The sequence below is a fragment of the Phyllobates terribilis genome, unplaced genomic scaffold, assembly GCF_046119375.1.
Source record: "Phyllobates terribilis strain yellow unplaced genomic scaffold, ASM4611937v1 Scaffold_307__1_contigs__length_2267376, whole genome shotgun sequence".
Classification (NCBI taxonomy): domain Eukaryota; kingdom Metazoa; phylum Chordata; class Amphibia; order Anura; family Dendrobatidae; genus Phyllobates; species Phyllobates terribilis.
Genome location: NW_027363067.1, coordinates 641,634 through 652,365, shown reverse-complemented (window position 1 = coordinate 652,365; position 10,732 = coordinate 641,634).

Here is a 10,732-nt window from a genome sequence, read left to right as displayed (position 1 = left end):
TTCAATTGATGGGATAAGAAGACTGTCCAAAATATCAATGTAAACTTGCGCATTTATTGAAGATGTAATGACAGCCATCTCCCCAGTGCCTTTACCTGACATGCAGCCTCATATCATCAATGACTGTGGAAATTTGCATGTTCTCTTCATGCAGTCATCTTTATAAATCTCATTGGAACTGCACCAAACAAAAGTTCCAGCATCATCACCTTGCCCAATGCAGATTCGCGATTCATCACTGAATATGACTTTCATCCAGTCATCCACAGTCCACAATTGCTTTTCCTTAGCCCATTGTAACCTTGTTTTTTTGTGTTTAGGTGTTAATGATGGCTTATGTTTAGCTTTTCTGTATGTAAATCCCATTTCCTTTAGGCGGTTTCTTACAGATCGGTCACAGACATTGACTCCAGTTTCCTCCAATTCATTCCTCATTTGTTTTGTTGTGCATTTCCTGTTTTGAAGAAATATTGGATTAAGTTTCCCGTCTTGACGCTTTGATGTCTTCCTTGGGCAACATTGTGTGATGATTTACCTTCTTTTAAGAGTTTGATAATCCTCTAATTTGTTTCAATTGACATCTCTCGTGTTGGAGCCATGAGTCATGTCAGTGCACTTGGTGCAACAGCTCTCCAAGGTGTGATCACTCCTTTTTAGATGCAGACTAACTAGCAGATCTAATTTGATGCAGGTGTTAGTTTGGAAATGAAAATTTACAGTGTGATTCCATAATTTTTTCTTCATAATTTAGTGATTCCATAATTTTTTCCCTCTGCTTGGTCAAAAATAAATTACCCTTACTGAGTACCACATTTTTAATATTGATTTCTTTTAGTGTTTCTTAAAGCCCTAAAGTTGCCATTGGAAATGACTTTAGTTTTGTGCCATGTCTGTGATCTGCTTTTTTTTCAACAACATTAAACAACTGAATGAACATCCTCCGAGCCCAGTGATTCCATAATTTTTGCCAGGGGTTGTATATTAATGTGGATTTACTGGGGGGAGCGGCTTTGTACAGTTCGTCCAATATTGAAATTATCCAGGAAATCCAACGTTTAGTCCTTCCTGTCTATTGTATGTGGTAATGTAGTATTTGTGAAATGTTATATTAATTGTATATATTATATCCATCAGGAAACATCTGAAGGCGACTCCAAAGAGGGGCAAAACGGAAATATTGCTGACCCTGATATCAGTCAGCCGGGGCCGAACCCTGATCTGATGGAAGGTAAGCCGGTCATCTAATATTCTACATACAAATATCAAGTTATAGAGAACGACAGAGAACATGGAGATTTACTCTTCATCCAATGTATGAGGAAGCTGGTGGCTCATGAGCCCCCATGGACTATAATGGAGGGGGTCACATATGTACAAAGAGGCTCATTGGTCCCCAATCATGTAATTGTTGAGGATTCGGTCAGATCCTGAGCAATGACATGTTCATAGTACAGTATATATATATAGATATGCCATAAATATATACAGTGTGTGCAGAATATCCTTATATCTAGTATATTCCATGTACAGCGGTCTTATCATTTCCATTATTATATGGATGTGTTATATAAGTGGTGATATAGACTAATACATGTCGTCTCTTCATTATTTTATCATTATTATAGGAATAACTGTGCCGACAAATACTGATGGTGGAACATCTGAGCCACCAGAGATCATCCAGGAATCTGCCAGTGTAAGTATCATGGGACGTCTGTATATCATCAGATGACGGGTGGGAATTACACATCCCATATGACAATGGGATATCTCTGCTCTTATGTAGATCAGACCTATTATGTGTGACGGTGGTGTTATTATTCTGTCTCCTCCGTGTGATGTCCCTTATCCTCCCCTGCAGTACAATGATTTATGTGTATGGGGAATATCCACTTATAATATAATAGTGTCTGTGGGTGGTCCGGCTTTTATCACGTCCTCTACTTCGGTTGCAGTGTAATCAGGGGGGATATAATATAGACGGGAGATCTGGAGCTTTTATCCTCCTGCAGCTTCGTTGTCTTAATGTCATTTCTTATTCCTTTTAGGCCTTGATCGGATCAGTGAATCCTTGTAAGGACGACTTTAATCCTATCAAACTGATCAGCTGTGGAGGATTTGGGTGAGCTTTACTTGGTATAATATTTATTTCTCAGAGCTCCTTATAGTGATGCCTATGTCTCTATGTCCTGCCCGCGCAATGCTACCATAGAGAAATTATGGTTCCACATCACGGTCCACATCTAATTGTCTCTCTTCAGGTCAGTTAGGATGTGACGTGGATGAGGACTTTCCATAGGTGATCATTTATGGAGTGTTATGTTATGGATTTCTAGTGATGGCCACACATCTAGTATTAACCATTAGTACAGGAGATCACTTGATCAGGTCTATGGATGGACTGTTAGTAAGAATTCATAATAAATCATGGATTTTCTTCCTCCTCAGATCCGTCCACCTAGTTCGCCATACAGACACAAACAAGATATGTGCTATGAAGAAAATGGACAAGCAGAACCTGAGAAAGCCAAAGACCCTTAAATGGGCCTTTCAGGAGAGGGACATCTCTACATTCGCTGATTGTCCCTTTGTGGCCTCCATGTTCTGCTCCTTTCCTACTAAATTTCATCTGTGTATGGTCATGGAGTATGCACCAGGTAGGACACATCCATTGTATTTATATCCAGCCCACGTCTGCCTAATCCTAGCACCTTATATATAACCTGAACATGTCCACATGGACGGTTACATGTCCACACCGCATTTACTATAATGTTACTAAGATGCCTTGTGTGTCCTCACTGAGCATGGCGGCAATATCTGCTATGGAGGAAAGGAAGATTTCTCTGTATTTGAACAGTTTTTATAGATGAGAAGTTTCACAGAGAAATAAATGAGAGGCTTGTAGATGAGGCCTGGCTCTGTCTCTATGTACAGGGTTCCTCTGCAGTATACGCTCTACATTACACAGTGTATCTCTATATATACCATCCAGTCCCAATATCACCGCTTGTTTCACATTCACACTCATCATGTGTAATTTACTCTGTAACAGACCCTCACCTGTCATATTTGCTTTTTCCTGTAGGAGGAGACTGTGGCAATCTTCTACAGCACAGGGGTCCTTTACCTATCACCTTGGCCCGTCTGTACATTGCAGAAACAGTCCTTGCTGTGGAATATCTGCACAGCTATGGTGTGGTGCACAGAGACCTGAAGCCTGTAAAGTAAGTGACCCTTGAGCTATAATAAAGGGGATGAAAGTTAGTTTGTTATACAGTCTATGGGTTATTACTTGGGGCTGACAACATCTTTTCTTTTACAGCCTCCTGATAACATCAACAGGACATATTAAAGTGACCGATTTTGGAGTTTCAAAACTTGGCCTCATGAGACCAACATCAAACATCTATAAGGCTCAAACTAAGGACATCACCAAAGAGTTCTGTGATAAAGAGGTCGGCTTTACTTACAGGATCTTCTACTTTCCATATCTCATCTCTTTCTCCTTCTCTGATCATTTCTCATCACATTTCCACTGATGTTATTTGTCGTATGTATTGATCATCATCTCATTCTTCTGTTGTTTTCCAGACTGCTGGCACGTCTAGTTACATGGCCCCAGAAGTTATCCTAAGGAAAGGCTATGGAAGACCTGTTGACTGGTGGTCAGTAGGCATCATCCTATATGAATTTCTCTTTGGATATACACCATTTTATAGGGCTTCCCAAAAGGAGAAATTACGCAGTATCCTCAGTGGTAAGTAAAATAATCTGACTGCTTGTCATGTCGCTGTTATTTGGTTTGATTTGTTCCTTGGTTCAGTTTCTAGCTTTTTTAAGGAAAATGCTTTTTTATGTAAATAAATGAAGAGGTTTTATTTCCTGTAATATTTTCTTTTTATATCACAGATGACATTGTTTGGAGATGTAATTCCTTTCCTCCACCAAATGCTCGGGGCATCATCACTCAGCTACTCAGAAAAAATCCAGAACAAAGACTTGGGACAGGTAATATGATAATAGTATTAATAATGACTTATTACACCTCTGGGCAAATGAAGGTGTCCATGAGGATGAGCACTGAAGGTCTCTACCAACGTGTCCATTCCCCATTCTTCATGCTCTAATGTTCAGTACATTTCCTTCATGTTGACTCTTTTAAATCTCCAGTTCAGATTAACATAAACTGTATAGATACGGAGTAGTTTCTCTGACAATAACTGTATCGAATTTTTTCTTGTCTTCCTTTTGCAGGAGGGGCACACGAGATCAAAATTCATCCATTTCTGCGTGCCTTAAACTTTAACAACCTTCTAAGTCAGAAGCCTCTGTTCGTTCCTGATCTAAAATCAGATGAGGACACCCGCTATTTTAGCAGTAAGTAAAATGAGACGTTATCGGCAGAAAACTGCTGAGTGTCTTTTCTTTCATTATGTGTGACAATCAGTTCCCATCATAATGAGTAATAACATGGTGACTGTCTGACCGGCTCTTATACTAATAATTTCTCATAACACTTTTACTTTTCAGATCGCTCTGTGGGTTATAAATTTAGGAATTCAGATGATGGGGACACAAGTGAGGACAATGACTGTCCAGAAATCAAAAACTTTGAATCATCTTCTCAAAGGTTTTCCAAAGTAAGTATGTCTAAAGCATGTAGGTCAATAAAATGAATAAAACCTATGATTAGAAAAAAAGTTTAAAAATATATCTATTTATATTTTATATTTCTTTGTGTTTTTTTAGCTATATACCACCAGTACCAAGATGGTGACCATTGAAGAACCTATGTCACCTCCAGAGTGTACCCCTGAGAACAACAAAAAACACCCAGACTTGTGAGTAGATTATTATTATTATGAGATTTACCTCTGATATATGCTCAGACACGAGTAACACAAATCTAAATCCAGCATCCACCACCCCATGATAACTGATTGCTGTGGATCTGGCTTGTGATTACACAGCAATATCAGTTGATCATTGCAACGAGCCATTCATTCCCAGCTCTTTATAGGCCAATATTACTAGTTAGACTCCATTCTTGCTGGTAGAATGGGGTCCTGAGCAGAGTATCCCCTTTATGATGTCCCAAATGGCCTTACAGGCAGGTGTTCTTCCTTTTTGTATTGTTTTCACTTGTAATTTACTTGACTTTCTTCTACCAAACAGGCAGAAAGAATCTCCCCCTTCCAAAACTGATGATGGTGACAATCAGTGTGTCACTGCTAAAAAGTGTGAGTCATCCTCGCCCTCATTGTCAGGTATGTACAGATTTATAGACCATCCCATTATAGGCTATGATAGAAAAGTGTAATGTGAATCTGCACATGAAGGCTCAGATAATGACTTACTTTATTCCCGCTGCCCCTGAGTATTCAATTTTTTGTTTTGGTAAAATCCACCATACGGTTCCAGAGTTACTGGCAGTTTTATTTAGTGCTCATTTTTATGGTCTTTACAAGGGGGTGGTGCTAACAGGATTATCTGGGGGGGGTGTCTTCAGCCTCTTCTTCAGTATTATAGCGTGGTAAAGACCATAAAAATGACCACTAAATAAAAAGGCCCCTGTCTGTGGAACTGTAAGGCGGTGTGCTCACAATGCGTTTTTAATCGTTTCCGCAGCAGCAATTCCGCCGCAGAAACGCTTAAAAAACGCTTGGTAGAAGGCCTGCCATGTTCCCCAATGATAATCCGCATCTGCTGTGCACATGCTGCAGAAATTTCCGCTGCGGATTATCATTGAGGAAAAATCCGCAGCACTACCAATTATTTTGCAGAAGTCCTGCGTTTTCACCGCCATTGACTTGCATTGGAACGCATGGAATCCGCATCACTGCATCTGTACATGCGGAATCCATGTGTTTCAATGTGCGGATGGTACTCGGGTCTGGAGAAGAGGAGACTCTCCTCCAGACCCTCCCCCCCCCTACCATAGAACCTGTAAAAAAAAAAGAATAAAATAAAAAATAAATATTATACTTACCTTCTGATGGCCTCCGGTTCCTTGTCTCGGCTTGCCGGCTGCTCGCGGTAGACTAAAGGACCTGCGCTGACGTCATTTAGTCATGTGACGGGTCATGCGACCAATGATGTCGGCAGGTCCTTAAATCTACCGCGAGCTGCCGGCAAGCCAAGACAAGGACTCCGGGGGCATCAGAAGTTAAGTATATTTATTTTTTATTTTTTACCATTCTTTCGGTCACACTATATAAATCCATGCCGGTTGCATGAATTTATATAGTGTGACCAAGTTGTCAAGCACTTTCCAAGTGATGCTAAAATCGCTTGGAAAGTGCTTGACAATCCGCATGCGAAATCGCATGATCAAAACGCTTCACATCCGCATGTCCCTGGCAGGAAAAACGCATGTACAATCCACATGTACAATCCGCATGTACAATCCGCATGTACAATCCGCATGCGTTTTTTGTGCCAGGGAGATGCAGAAATGCTCAGGAAAAAATCCGGAGCATTTCTGCATCGTGGGCACATAGCCTAAGGGGGATTTTAATAAAAACCAAAAACAGAGTCCTCAGGGGAGCAGGGGGAATAAAGTAAGAGTGAATTCTGGACACTTAAGACCTGGTGATGAGTCTTCTTTAATCTTACGCTTAAGTGTTATCTGACGGATTATATAAAAACACTTTGGCTTGCTGCAAGTAATGTCATGTTAATAAGGGAGACACCACACGGCCGCACACAGAAAAGCTACAAGTGCAGATTAACCAGTTTGAGTAACTCTATAAACATATAAAATGAATCTTTGAGGAGTTTATAATCAACATCTTTTTCTGACTTTTTATTAGAACCTCCAGTTCAGGAGAGAAAGAAATCTGCACTAAATCTGAGAAAACAGCAAAGAACAGATAAAGTGGAAGAGGGGGAAAGTAGTAGGCGAGGTAAATGTGAGGATAATCTCCATGTTGTATGATGTCAGTGAGATAAGTCATGTGGAGCAGATGTCATCTGTCAGTGGTGGCATTGTCACATGTATGATGGCTGACAATGATCAAGCACCTCTGTATGGAGAAGATTCCTCTACCGGCCTCCCACAGAGACACCACAGTAGTGTCCTCTAATATGGAGTCCCATTACTTACATCAGTTTTACATCTTTTTTGTAGGTTCTATCTTCCGCCGGATGATATCATCCTGCCGGCGTGGATTATCCAGGGCTGCTCGCACTATCAGACAAAGCTGCATTTTTGCCCACTGTCACCAGGGCACCAGAAACATCTCAAGGGCAGAAAACCCTCACATCTAGTGCCCTGAAGAAAGTACAGCACATCCACCATCAATGCTGTACCTGCATGGAAAGAGTTGTACCATCTACTGTACCTGTGGCCGTCTGACCAGCAAGAAATATCTGCAAAAGTCAAAGGCCTCCAAGAACATCTTTTCAACCTTCCATGTAATTCTTAATTTAAAAAAAATAAATTGATTAATGTCCTTTTGAATTTAATTGAATATTACTGACATTTATGGCATATCAATGCTACACATGTTATATCCACCTCACGCTCTCCCTCTCCCCATTCATTGGGACCGCACGGGGTGAATGTTGGGTGTGACGCGGGGGGTGATCGCGCCCACAATCCAGCTGTCACGCCTCACTTGTCGTGACGTCAGCGCGGGGTCACGTGAAGCCTGTGAGCGGCGCTATCCTTGGCTGCAACGTAAGCTAATTACAAAAATCCTTAGGGGCCCCGTGGGGATACATTGTGGGGGTGGGGGGTAATCTAAAGTACTGGACAACTTCTTTAAGAAACATTTTTTTCCTGTATAATGACTTAAACCAAAATTTTATATTTTATTAACAAATAGGTAATTTCAGTGTAATTTATGAAGGAAAAAAAGAACTGCCAAAAATTAGGGATTCTGATACATCCTGTATTAGAATAAAGGAGGGTCTCATACACATTCTGGTCAAGTTGACATATAGTAGTACTTCTAGACTCATAAAGGCTATGCACTAAGTGCAAATCCTGCCAAAAAATGCAAGTAGGGTCATCCATACACCATGGAAGGCACCAACTGTAGTGCCTCATTCAAATATTGTGAACAAAGTATACACTGTGTGCAGAATTATTAGGCAAGTTGTATTTTAGAGGATTATTTTTATTATTGATCAACAACTATGTTCTCAATCAACCCAAAAGACTCTTAAATATCCAAGCTTAATATTTTTGGAAGTTGGAGTGGGGTGTTTTTAGATTTGGCTATCTTAGGAGGATATCTGTTTGTGCAGGTAACTATTACTGTGCAGAATTATTAGGCAACTTATTAAAAACCAAATATAATCCCATGTCACTTGTTTATTTTCACCAGGTAAACCAATATCAGTGCACAAAATACAGAAATAAACATTTCTGACATGCTAAAACAAAAACCAAAAAAATTAGTGATCAATATAGCCGCCTTTCTTTATGATGACACTCAGCAGCCTCCATCCACAGATTGCGTCAGTTACTTGACCTGTTTTCGATCAACATTGCGTGCAGCAGCCACCACAGTCTCCCAGACACTGTTCCGAGAGGTGTACTGTTTTCCCTCCCTGTAGATCTCCCATTTGGCCAACACACTTTTTGCAACCCTGTTGGCTATTTGACATGTAACGCTTGATTGTTCGCTGATCACGCTTCAAAAGTTTGGAAATTTCAAGACTGCTGCATCCCTCTGCAAGACATCTCACAATTTTGGACTTTTCAGAGCCCGTCAAACCTCTCTTTTGACCCATTTTGCCAAAGGAAAGGAAGTTGCCTAATGATTAAGCACACCTTCTATAGGGTGTTGATGTCATTAGTCAACACCCCGCCTCATAACAGAGATGCACATCACCAGATTTACTTAATTGGTAGTTGGCTCTCAAGCCTATGCAGCTTGGAGTAGGACAACATGTATAAAAAGTATCATGTGATCAAAATACTCATTTGCCTAATAATTCTGCACACAGTGTAGTTGTGGTACACCTACAATAGTGTTCAAACTAATAGCAGTGGGTTAAATAACATGAGTTAAGCACAAAACCTTTATACTAGTTTTTATTTCCATGCATTGGGAACATTGCACACTGTTTTCTAATTCTAAACATGAAGAGAAATGTATATAATTTTTAACTATTTTACAGAAAATAGCAAAAAATGAACAATGGGCTGTTCTAAAAAAATAGCAGTGTCTGCATTTGTCTTTACAAACTCAAAATATGTACTCTTTTTTAGGATTTGGCATTCCTGTGAATCATTAACCTAATACTTAGTTGTATACTCAGTTTTTAAGAACTGCTTCACATGTATGTTGCATAGAGTCAACCAACTTCTGGCACCTGTCAACTGTTATTCCAGCCCAGGATGCTTTGACTACATCCCACAATTTTTTGGTATCTGTTGGCTTTGCCTCAGAAACAGTATTTTTGATGTCACCCCACAAGTGTTCTATCGGATTAAGATCCGGTCATTGGGCTGGTCACTCCATAACCTCAATTATGTTGGACTGCAACCAATAATTTGATCGTTTACTGGTGTGTTTAGGGCAGTTGTCTTGTTGAAACACCCATTTCAAGGGCATATCCTCTTCAGCGTAAGGCAACATGACCTCTTCAAGTATTTTAATATATGCAAACTGGTCCATAATCTCTGGTATGCGGTAAATAGGTCCGGCACCATAGTAAGAGAAACGTGCCCATATCTTGATGCTTGCTCCACCATGCTTCACTGTCTTCAGAGTGTACTGTGGCTTGAATGCAGAGTTTAGGGGTCATCTGACAAACTGTCTGTGGCCCTTGGACCCGAAAAGAACAATTTTACTTTCATCAGTCCACAAAATGTTTCTCCACTTCTCTTTAGGCCAGTTGATGTGTTCTTTGACAAATTGTATCCGCTTCAGTACATGTCTTTTTTTAACAGTGGGACTTTGCGGGGACTTCTTGCTAAGAGATTAGCTTCACACAGGCATGTTCTTCTACAGTACTCACAGGTAACTTGAGACTGTCTTTGATCATCCTGGAGCTGATCATTGGCTGAACCTTTTCCATTCTGGATATTCTTCGATCCATTTGAATGGTAGTCTTCTGTTTTTTTCCACGTCTCTCTGGTTTCACTTTCCATTTTAAAGCATTGGAGATCATTATAGCTGAACAGCCTATCATAGTCTGCACTTCTATATAATTTTACCCTCTCCAAACAACTTTTTAATCAAAGTACGCTGTTCTTCTGAACAATGTCTCGAATGACCCATATTTCTCAGGCTTTCAAGGAGAAATGCATGTACAACATGTGCTGGCTTCATCCTTAAATAAGGGCCACCTGATTCACACCTGTGTCTTCACAGAATGATTGACCTCACTATTGAACTCCACACTGCTATTATTTTGAACACACCCCCTAACAATTAATTATTCGAATACACAGACTCATAAACATGCAGATCATGAATGCGGAATTTGTTGGTTTTCTTAGAATCTACTGCACCAACCGGTAAATTGTTTGACATGTGGTAATATAATCTAAACCAAAAACAGTGATTAATCTAATTAGTCATATTGGACTGCTATTATTTTGAATACTACTGTACATACTATGCACCTCCATTATGGCATCCATGCAGCAAAAAGGAGTCAAACAATTCTCCTGTGACTTTTCACACACAACACTAACAAGAATGGCAAATGCCTGTAGTGAATCGACCAACGTTTGTGGTATCAGACGCCTCTTACGCTTTTTCTCTTC